This window comes from Phyllobates terribilis, unplaced genomic scaffold (assembly GCF_046119375.1).
Source record: "Phyllobates terribilis strain yellow unplaced genomic scaffold, ASM4611937v1 Scaffold_5__5_contigs__length_657084704, whole genome shotgun sequence".
NCBI classification, from domain to species: domain Eukaryota; kingdom Metazoa; phylum Chordata; class Amphibia; order Anura; family Dendrobatidae; genus Phyllobates; species Phyllobates terribilis.
Genome location: NW_027362765.1, coordinates 36,457,156 through 36,468,788, shown reverse-complemented (window position 1 = coordinate 36,468,788; position 11,633 = coordinate 36,457,156). Strand labels below are relative to the sequence as shown.

General features: G+C 42.7%; 1 long non-coding RNA gene across 2 annotated transcripts in view; it reads right to left on the bottom strand.

The window, feature by feature from the left end:
- Nucleotides 1-2,279: 2,279 nt before the first annotated feature.
- Nucleotides 2,280-11,633, bottom strand: part of LOC141270700 (uncharacterized) — a 96,525-nt gene continuing 87,171 nt past the window's right edge. For both annotated transcript variants that reach the window (XR_012321717.1, XR_012321718.1), the window contains one exon: nt 2,280-4,847. This is a non-coding gene — a long non-coding RNA (uncharacterized lncRNA). The remainder of the gene's footprint in view (nt 4,848-11,633) is intronic.

Here is an 11,633-nt window from a genome sequence, read left to right as displayed (position 1 = left end):
GCAAGGTTTTTCCATCTCACCCTGCCCTCTTTAGCTGTCCTCTCCCTTCCCCATCTCTTTTTACACTTTTTTTTATTGCTATTGTGTAACAAAATTTATATTGTTCAATAAAGTTTATATATTTTATGACTTAAATCCCTCATGTGTCATTTTGGGATTACCTATAGGAAGATTGAGGCAATCATTTTCAATAAGGGGGTCTTCTTCCCCTTTTATATTTAACCTCTTTTTCCCAAAATGAACTTCTTGTAGGTAATTGCTACCTACCTGCCTGCCATGCCCAGCATTGTTCTTTGTTGTGATAGACTGGTCGCAGACCCCTCCTGCCGGTGATTCAGCTGCCTCTATTGAGGTCACTTCTTTTCTGCTGTGTTGACAGCGTGGGACTGCCATCATTCTGATAGGCAGCGGGGATACAGTCATCAAACCGAGGAGCCGGCTATCAATCAGCATGACTTGGCAGTCACCCATCAACAAAGCAGAGCGGAAAAGAAGCCGATGGTCTATGACAGCTAAAAACGGTGCTAAACACAACAGGCAGTTAGGTAGCGCCTAACTGCCTGTTAATGCTTCGGACCTTTTTTTTCCTTAAAGTCCCGGATATCCCCTTTAAGGATGTTTACATCCATGCAGCTTGTACAAGTGAACACGATTTTAAAAGTAGGCTACATGTCCAAGTCATGTTATTAATAGGCCCTATATATATATATTTTATACAAATGCATCATGGGCTTTTCCTGCCACATGCATATAATGAAAGTATAAATCCAAATGTGTAATTTGCCTCAGAGTAGAAGAGTTTTAGCTACATTCACAACAGGTTTAAAAAGGAAAAAAATAATTACTAATCACTCACAGAAATCTTTTTTTTAATCAGAAATAAATATTGTATAAATAACCTTTTTACATATAGAAATATATTCTTTAAATAACATTAACAGAACTAAATATTGTAGTAATAACATTTGAATATTATATATAGAAAAGTGCTTTTTTAGCCTTGTAAACTTTATACTTTAGTAGTTTTTTTTTTTCCGTTATTTCTGATGTATTTGAAAACTGACAACGTCACCTTCTTACAATAATGCTAAGAACACAATCCCTTTTATAAATACAATTTTTTTATTTTTTTTTTCATAAAAGTGCAAAACTTTATAAACACAAAAAAAATTGGTCAAATACAAAAAAGAAAAGAGTGCCTCCTGAATGCATAAAAATGTGCACAGCCCCACCCCACAGGATGCATCATCCACAAGAAACAAGGAGGACAGTGATTGCAGGGAGAGAGGAGGCACTGGATCAGCACCAGAGACGCCCATCGGACCGGACTGCATGTGAGTATGAGTAAAGGTCTTTTTTGCATTCTGCAGAACGGCTTGAAGACTTATATGCAGCATTCTAGAATAATTTAACAGAGGGCTGAAAGATGCGTACCCTACTTTATATGGGGAAAACATGGTGATAGGTTCCCTTTAATAGGCATTAAAAAAGACTGATACTACTTTAGAGTTGAAAATTGTGATGACATATTTTCTTTTGATGAGTTTTTTATGTTTAAAATACAGCATTAGGCTATGTTCACACTCAGATGTCAGTGTCTCAGGCATGTGTGGTCACAGTTTCCACACGTACTGGTGACACTGACACATGCAGACCCATTCAAATGAATGAGTCTTTGCATATGTCCGAGTGTTTCCACGGACTGTGTGTCCATGGGCAAAACACACTGACATGTCTGTTTTTTTATCTGCTGCACGGGCCGCAAAACGTCCCACACGGATGACACTTACCGGCGCCTGGGAATCAGTGTAGTTAGTGTTGTTCCCAAGCGCCGGGTGCTGAATATTGCCCTCATCATAGTTTATTGCTTGCGCTGTGATCAACTGCAGCAGGGGACCATGATGTGAGTTGTAGTGTCTGCTTCCAGTGTGTCCAACTGTAAAAATAATAAAATAAAAAATCTTTATATTCACCTGTCAGAAGATGTCCCCCACTGTAATCCACCTGACCGCTCTCGCCGAGAAGCCAGGAAGAATGACTCACTCCAGCGAGCGTCCGCGGAGCTGCGCTGAGCTCAGTGAGTTACATGACACCACTTGCTGAGTGCAGCTCCGGGCCTGCTTGCTGCAGTGAGTCATTCTCCCTGGCGTGAGTGGTCGCATGGATTACGCCAGGGGACACGGGTGAGTTTAATACTTTATTCTTATTTTTACAGTTGGAGACATCGGGAGCAGACTACTACTCTCATCATGGTCCCATGATGGTGTTGATCTCAGTGCAAGCAAAGACAATGATGAGGGTAGCGTTTAGCACCTTTTGCTTAGGAACAGTATTAACTGTACCACTGATTCCCAAGCTCCGGTACATGCAGTCCTGATGTGGCACACGGCTTCCACATGTGTGCCACACAGACATCACCAAGACTGGTTTTTCCACTACCGGAAATATCCAGACATGAAAGATGCATCACTGCCATCTCAGGTGATCAATACAAGATGGTAAACTTAGAAAGAAAAAAAATCAGTTTCACATACTGCTGTACTCGTTTTTTCACTAAAAACGCATAAAAACCTGATGGCTATGGTCACACTAAGCGTTTTTTCACCACCCATTACTTTCAATAGGTGAAAAAACGCTGAGAGAAATTACATGCTCTATTCTGCAAAAAAACATGCAAAGCACAAAATACTGATCAAACAAAAACCAAGATTTCTGAAATCTCACACTTTGTTGGTACTGTAAAATGCAGCAGAAAATTTGCTTAAAAACAAAACAAAACTGAACACGTAGTGTGAACCTACCCTTATAGCTGAATTCCAAAATGTAATCTTAAATTTAACACTATAATGTAATTTTGACTATCTGCAAATGTTTCTACTATTTCCTACAAACAGGACAGTAATATATATTTTTTGAGGTCACACATCTATCTTTAGTTGATAAGCTGACACATTTGAAGTGATACCACTGATTACATTCAGAGCGTTCCACCATGCGTTCCTGTGGCTCATAGATGTGGCAAATGCAGAACATTGTCAATGTGACCTTTTTAACATTCATTTTTCTCTTTCTGCTTTCATGGGGAAACATGCTCATTTCTCCCTTCTCCAAACATTTCACTAAATGGGCCCTCATTTCGGTTTGTACAAATTTTATTTTTGAAAGGTCAATGCCTTCAGTTACTGCTGTTGCGTTCGCTATGGCAAAAAGTCCGCAATCACTTGATCCTTGTTGTTGTTGAAAGCAATGGAATTTTACATCCAGGCTCTAATTGACTCCTTCAAACGGTGAACCATACAATTTTGTTATTTGATTTTTTAAGGTGTTGGAAACAGTTGTGAACAGCATTGAGTCGTAAACAGAAACAGCACTACTGTACACAGATACCACCCAATGAGCCCCTACATGGTGGATTTGGACAACGTTGTTTTCAATTATGTCCTCAATACCAGAATGGGCCAAAATGACAGTATCTCTTAATCCAGAAATGTTTGGATGTTGTTTTGATAACAGATACTGACAAATATTGTCATCTAACCAATCATTGCTGGATATCCCCAGCTTTATCAACTTGTGTTAATGTAATGTTAACTTGCACCCAAGCATTGTCTTGAGTTTCAATGAATGACCCACGTGTGTCATCCTCACTTACAGTTTCCCACACCTCTTCCTTTTTTTGGTCAGCTTTAATCCCCACTCGACGCAGTTCTGGTTGTTTTTGCTTCCCATATTTTTTTCTGGGTAGGACATGTATATTTGCAGTGATTACAGTTTTTTTGTGTGGGCACTAATTCTACTCCAAAATCAGAAGACATCTTTTCTCTCACGATTAACAACCATTCTGTAAATGTGCCCTCTAGCATCTTAATAAATTCAGCATTTTGCAAAAGATAGATACAATCCGTAAGCTCTTTCAGTACTCTTAAGGCCCCGTCACACTAAGCGACGCTACAGCGATCCCGACAACGATACGACCTGTCAGGGATCGTTGCTGCGTCGCTATGTGGTCGCTGGTGAGATGTCAAACAGTCAAATCTTCCCAACGACGCAGCAACGATGCAGCGACCCGTAACGATCTGTATAACGATGCACGCCTATGTGTTTCTGTGTCTGAGTCGTCAACAAGGTCGTTGGTAAGGTGTCAAACACACCGATACATGCTGCCCAGCGGGGCTTCAACGATCAAAGAAATGTCCAGACCATTCCGACACGACCAGCGATCTCACAGCAGGGGCCTGGTCACTGCTAAGTGTCAAACGTAGCGAGATCGCTGCTAAGGTCGCTGTTGCGTCACAAAACTTGTGACTCAGCAGCGATCTTGCTAGCGATCTCGCTTAGTGTGACGGGGGCTTTACACATTTTACGATTGGAAATGTTTTTTTTATTTCTTCTGCATGAAGGTAAATCTTTAAGTGTCAACTTTTTGTCAACCAGCATATTGACTTTAAACAAGTGTTCTGGTTCCTCTTGTTTGTAGTTCCCTGAAAACAATCAAAGGGTTTTTTCTGTAGAAGGTATTAATATTGTCCCATTTGTAAGATGTGTAACGGAACACCACACAGATGTGCTTGCACGGCAGTAGAAATCGATACCAATCCTTACATGTGCATGAAGGTCCATCAGATCCAGCACAAACTGTATACGTAACAGAGTTTTCTGTTTCACTCTGGACTTGAAAATTTCCAGCCACCTCATCCAGTACAGTAATGTTTTCTTTTTCTAGTCAACTGTAATACCGCTGCATAATATGTTTAATAAAATCTTGTGGACGATTGTGCAGAAATGTCGGCACGTTGACATCATACTTCCGATACTGTTCAGAGCTGATCACATTTAATTGCACATACCTTTCAAAAAGTAAAATAAAAATATTTTACGCACAAATAACATTATATCAAATTACTTTTGTAAAGTATATTATAAAATTGTTTTGTAAATCAGAAGTCCCATTTACAGTTAATCGGTGCATTACAATGCATTTTCTTTTTTCCATAAATATATTTATTAAAATGTTATCAAGGATAAGATACAACAATCAGGAAAAATAATCAAGATAAATAGTATACATATGAATACATATGAATTAACATTCAGGTATAATGCAACTTTATGAAGAAATAATCAAACTTGTAATCCAAGATATGTCAGGTTGGACTCATCTTGCCCAAACACCACTTAGTAAATTTTAAACTAAACATTCTTAAATGGTGTAGGAAAAGGACAGTGAAGAGGAGATAAAGTCAGGTAAAGAGAAAGGAAAGGAAATAGAGACAAAAAGATAGGAAGTGGGGAAAAGGGGGGGAGGGACTAAACCAGCCTCGGTCCCAATTACCTTATATGGGGGTTAGAGGACTCACTTAACCAGTCCCGAAACTCTAAGCTCACCTTGAATGTCTCCCAAAGGAACCATGTTTGGCCCTGAACTGTCACAGAGTCGCTATCTTGAGCCATCATCGACTCCATGCGGCCCAATCTATCCATTTCGGACACCCACTCAGCCGCAGATGGAACCCTCACCGCTCTCCAGTATCGGGGGATAATTGTTCTGGCTGCCACTAAGCAGAACCTCAGAATTCCTTTCTTTATGGTTGTTATAGACCCAGGAATCAATGAAAGGAGGGCAATTTGAGGGGATGGTTCACAGTGGACACCCGTCATCAAGCGAAAGGCATTAAAACCGGACCCCAAAATGGACGCAGAAGCCTACAAGACCACCATATATGAAGCATAGGCCCTTCCTCATTGTCGCATCTCCAGCATGTATTCGGAATTGCAGGATTGAATTTATGGAGAAGCACAGGACACCTATACCAACGTGTTAAAATTTTATAATTTTTCTCTTGTGATCTGCAAGAGACAGAGATCTTGTGTGTAAGGGTAAAGATCTTCAAGCAATCAGCTTCAGAGAGGGTAGTCTGCAAGTCTCTCTCCAATGCTGTAATAAAGCTAGGGGTGTCAATAGATACTGTTTCCAGGATCAAATTATAAAGCAAGGAGACTGTGTGGGTAGGGCCCTCAGTAGACAGCATCAAGGACTCAAATCGGGTTGATCTGTTAAAAGAAATACCTGAGAGGAAGTCCTTCAACTGGGTGAATTCAAGCCAAGACCATGGCCTGCTACGGCATATATCCCCTAACTCCCCCACATCAGAGAGCCTGTCCACCACCTGTCCCAATCTCACCCGGTCATCAGACCTCCAACATAAAAACGTAGTCCTATCCACCGCTGGGGGGAAATCAATGTTGTCGAAGAGGGGGCTCAGTCTGCACAGTGTATTACTGAGTTTCAGTTTCCCCCGATTCCTATCCCAAAATCTCAGCACTATCTGCGTAAGTGGTGGAAAGTCTGAGATCGGGGGCCTAGAATTGGCACCACACCATGGTGCCCAATATAGAGAGCCAGGGGAGAGGAGTTTTTCTATAGTCACCCACTGTTTGTGCAAGTCATTATATCTCCAATCAACCAATCTAGACAAGAGAATAGCTTGATAGTATCATTTGAAATTAGGGAGACCTGTGCCCCCCTGTGTCTTGGATCTAGTCAAAACCGAGCGCCTAATTCGGGGTCTACGGGCGCCCCAAACAAAACTATTGATAGCAGATTGTAAACGATTAAAGAAATAATCAGGTATTGCTATTGGGGCAGTTTGAAAAAGATAAAGGAAGCAAGGGAGAATATCCATTTTAATAACGTTTATACGGCCGAACCATGAAAGCTGAGGTCTACTGTATTTTTTAAGATCCAAAAACGTTTTGTGTAAAAGTGGGACATAGTTCAATGAAAACAGGTCTACCCCATCTCTGGGGATCCAAACTCCCAGGTACTTTATTGCTTTATCCTCCCATTTAAATGGGAAGGAAGTTTGAAGTCTCCGAACTAAATCGTCAGAGAGAGATATATTTAGGGCCTCTGTCTTGGAATAGTTAATTTTAAAATTAGATACTTCTCCGAACCGTTGGAACTCTCTCATCAGCACTGGGAAGGCAATGATTGGATTAGTGATGTAAATCAAAAGGTCATCTGCATAGATGGACAATTTAAAATGATTCTGACCAACATTGACGCCTCTGATATCTGATGCATTCCTCAGTGCTACCGCTAGATGCTCCATTGCAATGATGTAGAGTAAGGGAGAAAGAGGGCACCCCTGTCTTGTGCCATTAGCTATATGAAAAGGGGATGAGAAAATAGCATTAACTTTAAGTCGGGCTGTGGGACCCCGATATAGTGCCATAATCCTACCCAGAATGTCCGGACCCAACCCAAGTTGTGTCAAGACAGACCTCAGAAAGCTCCACCCCAAGCGATCAAATGCCTTTTCTGCGTCAATAGATAATAGACATGCTGGGATCTTATGTTTACGCATATTGGAGGTAAGGAGCAATGTTTTTATAGTATTATCTCTAGCCTCTCTGCGGTGTACAAAACCAGCCTGATCTCCATGAATAGAGCTAGGAAGTAGTGAGCTTAGTCTGTTTGCAATTGCTTTGGCATATACTTTTACATCTATGTTAATTAGGGAGATAGGCCGATAATTTGCGCATACCAAGGGGTCCTTTCCTGGTTTGGGAATAATGACAATCGTGGCAGCTAAGGTTTAAGGAGCAAAATGGCAATTCTCAGAGATGGAATTGAAGAGCTTCGTCATAAATGATATTAAATTTTGTGCAAATAATTTATAAAAATTAGCCGGGAATCCATCCGGGCCGGGGCTTCTGCCATTTTCCAAAGACTTGACCGTATCCAGTACTTCCTGTTCCGAGAACGGGGTCTCAAGGGCCACCACTTCCTCGGATGGCAGAGGGGGAATCGGAGTTCAATTTACATAATCATCCACTCTTTCCTGGAAGTCGGACACGGCCATGTCTGCCAAAGGTCCCCTAAGGTTGTAAAGGGAATTGTAATAATCCCTAAATGAGTCTGCAATCTCCAGAGGGGAATAAAGAGATTTACTTGATTTACATTTAATGACAGGTAAATAGGTAGTAGGAATTCGAGGATGCAAAAATCGTGCTAAAGCTCTACCAGGCTTGTCTGAGTATTCATATAGATATCTACGGAAGCGGTCTCTCTGCCTCGCTGTTGCTGTATCTAGCAATGAGCTCAAGTCAGTTCTAGCTTTCAACAGATTAATCATGACCTGTGGATTTTGTGATCTTTTATGATCCAACTCTAAAGCCTGAATATGCGTCAGCAGATTAGTAATGGCAGAAGTCCTATCCTTCTTCAATCGTGCCCCTTGTTGGATGAGTACTCCCCGTATGACTCCCTTTAGGGCCTCCCACTGAAATGGTAAAGCTGTGGGGTCATCTTTATGATTATTGGAGAAATCTGAGATGGCTGTCCTGATTGCCTCTTGGCAAGTGGGATCTTTAAGAAGCCCCGGGTGCAAGGACCAAGTCCACTCGCTCGATGAGAGTTCCGGTAATGTCAAGGATAGTAAGAATGGGGCATGGTCTGACTAAATCATTGGGTCAATTTGTGTCAACGGGTGAAACGAGAGCAGTCTGTGACTAATTAAAAAATAATCTATTCTGCTATATGAATCATGTACCGTGCAATAAAAAGTATAGTCACGTGTGGAGGGGTGGGTCAGTCTCCAAACATCGACCAATCTAGATTCCGTTAGTTTAGCTCTCAGGCTCTCCAACTGGGAAGGGGGGATGGCCGACCTACCCGTTGATGAGTCCAGGACCCGATCCAGCGTGAAATTGAGGTCTCCTCCGACTATTACCACACCCTCGGCGAATGCTGCAAGGTCGCGTAAGTATGCTTTACAAGTTCTAATCTGATCCTGGTTAGGGAGATTAAAGTTAGCGATGGTAAATACATCTCTGATCACTTTAATCTTTAGGAACAAATACCTTCCTTGCGTATCAGGTTTAGAGGCAAGTACTTGAGCCTGTAGTGACTTGTGTAGGGCAATACTGACCCCTTTAGATTTTGAGTCTGGGTTTCTGCTATGGAACCAATGTGAATAATATTTATGGTTGAGTGATGGTATCCGATCTGACCTAAAGTGTGTCTCCCGAAGAAGTAATATATGAACCCATTTCTTATGCATATGGTAAAGTACCTGTGAGCGTTTTTCTGGGGTATTAAACCCTCTAATGTTCAGAGAAAAAAGTTTCAAAGTGGACATCGTGAATTAATACAAGAATCAGTGATGGGACCGAGTGGTGGTATGAGGGAAAGAGGTATTGGGTGTAGAAGAGTAAGCCCTTAAGAAAGAAGAAATGGAAGAAAAATCAGTAGGAAGATTAGAAATAACAGAATATGAATAAAAGGTTCAGACGGAGAAAGAAATTCCGTCTTATTAGACCACAGGTAGCTACCCCTATGGACTAAGATTAAACAGAGAAATCTCTGTAAGTGGTGTCAAAGACACACCCTAATTTGGGAGGTGACTGTACCCTAAAACACGAGCAATCAGCCAGGCCCCCACAGCAAATTAATTATACATTGTTAATTAATTTATGCAACTAAACAAATCCAGTGCCCCTGACTTATCCAAATTCCCTTTAACACTACATAAAACCAGAGGCAACTAAAAGGTGGTGGAAATCCCTGTGGGATATTTTCTAGACTTAAGCCAATGCAATGCATAGTGAGGTTCCACCCAAGGACTGCAAAGCCCACCATAAGAAATCTACTAATATTAAAATTAATACACTCCGACATGAGGAAAGAGACAGTGGAGAGAGCGAGTGACTACGATAGGACAGACTCCTAAGGCTCAGGAGTCACCAGAGGGACCAGTGGAGTCACTGCGTGGGTATCTTCTCTTCCTCTCAGTTCCCATTGTCACTCTTCCACCTCTCCTTGCTCCTCCGAACCCAAAAGAGGATAAACGGGGCCACTCTCCCAGGGTGACTGGTGGCAACCCCAAAGACGATGAAAAATCCAGAAGATCCAATGGCGATCTCAGGGTCACCATGCCAGTGTCCCCACAAGCATGAAGCTGAAAGGGGTATCCCCATTTGTAAGTAATGTTCTTCGCACGCAGAGCCTCCACCAGAGGTCGGAGAGCCCTTCTTTTAGCCAGAGTTATAGGGGAGAGGTCCGCTAGAAGTTGAATATTTGTGCCATTAAAGTCTATGGCATCGTTCGCTCTAGCTTTACGCATAATGTCTTCTTTAATTTAGAAGAAGTGGATCCTGCAATTGACGTCTCTAGGTCTAGATGGGTCAGGGTGTTTGGGGCCGAGGGATCGGTGAGCTCTGTCCAGCTCGAGATGTTCCTCCGTGGATCTACTCAGCAGTGAGTTGAAAAGGTGCTGTAGGGCTGAATTCAGGTCCCGTGGAGCCACTGACTCCGGGAGACCTCGGAGTCTAATGTTGTTTCTCCGATTTCTGTTTTCGGAGTCTTCTAGCATATCCAGAACTAGTTCAAAATTCTGGGAGTGCTGATCCAAAATATGCTTCTGGGTGTGGAGCTGGGTAGATAGTTCATCCACTTTAGCTTCAAGTGCAGTGACGGCAGAGTTATATTAGAAACATCCTCTTTGAGGGAGCCAATTTCCCCCTTGCATACGGCCTCCAATCGCTGGATATAACCCTCCATATCGGTCTTAGTGGGGATAGCATTTAAATGGGCCCATAATTCCCCAGCGTTCATGGTCAGGAGCGAGGGATCCCCGAGGTTTGCAAAGCTAATAAGGGTCCCAGGGCCATCCTGGGTAATCATACTGCTATTCTCAGTCACGCCAGTGTCAGAGTCAGATGCAAGGGGTCCCAGAACTGTGCTGCTTGTAGCTCCTGCACTCCTCAGAGATTCAGTTGGGGTAGAGGAATGGGTTAACTGAGTAGATGGTGAAGCTGACTTGGAGGGGGAGGGGTGGGACCCGGAGCTCTCCACTCTCTGCATGCCTGCATTACCACTGTCACAAACACTGGATCCCACTTGGACTGCCTCCCACTTTCCCTGTGTCTGTCTCCCCGGAGTGCGGCCTCCACGTGATAATCTGGCTTCAGCAGCAGGTAAGCTTGCTCCCCTCCGGCTCTGCACACTGGGTCCTCCCACAGCAGCAGCCATATCTGCACGTGTGATCTGTTTTCCCGCGCTGCCTGAGACTGATCAATACCGAATGATGCCAGGGTCAGTGGGTCCAGAGATGAGCTCCCGTGGTGCCTGGGAGCGGAGACCGGATTTTCTTCTCATGTAGAGGCTGGGATCTGCTTGTGCTGGCTAATGCTTTGCTGTAAGGGCTTTGGAAAGCACGAGCTCTCTCTAAGTGCGACCGCTCTGCTTCATGGCCAGGCCACGCCCCCCTACAATGCATTTTCAATCAACCTGTTTAAACATTCCCCAGTAAAATAATGGGCAAAGTTATTATTCTTCAATGATTGATTAATTCATGCAGGGCACATAAATTGTGTTATTTGTAGCACATTATGCTGTATGTTGACAGACCCACGTTGTTAAAGGGAGCCATGTCACATCCCCAAATGCTGCAGATATGGGGTTAATATCGTTCTGAACCAGCCAGACTTTAATTGCTGTGGACAGTCAATATGGAGCAAATGAATGTTTATACTTCTGGCAGTCTCCGCCTTTCAGTCATATAGACATGGCTTTATTTACCGTTCATTACATACTGAGTGTTGGCTATAACCACTCCCCAGCACTGACT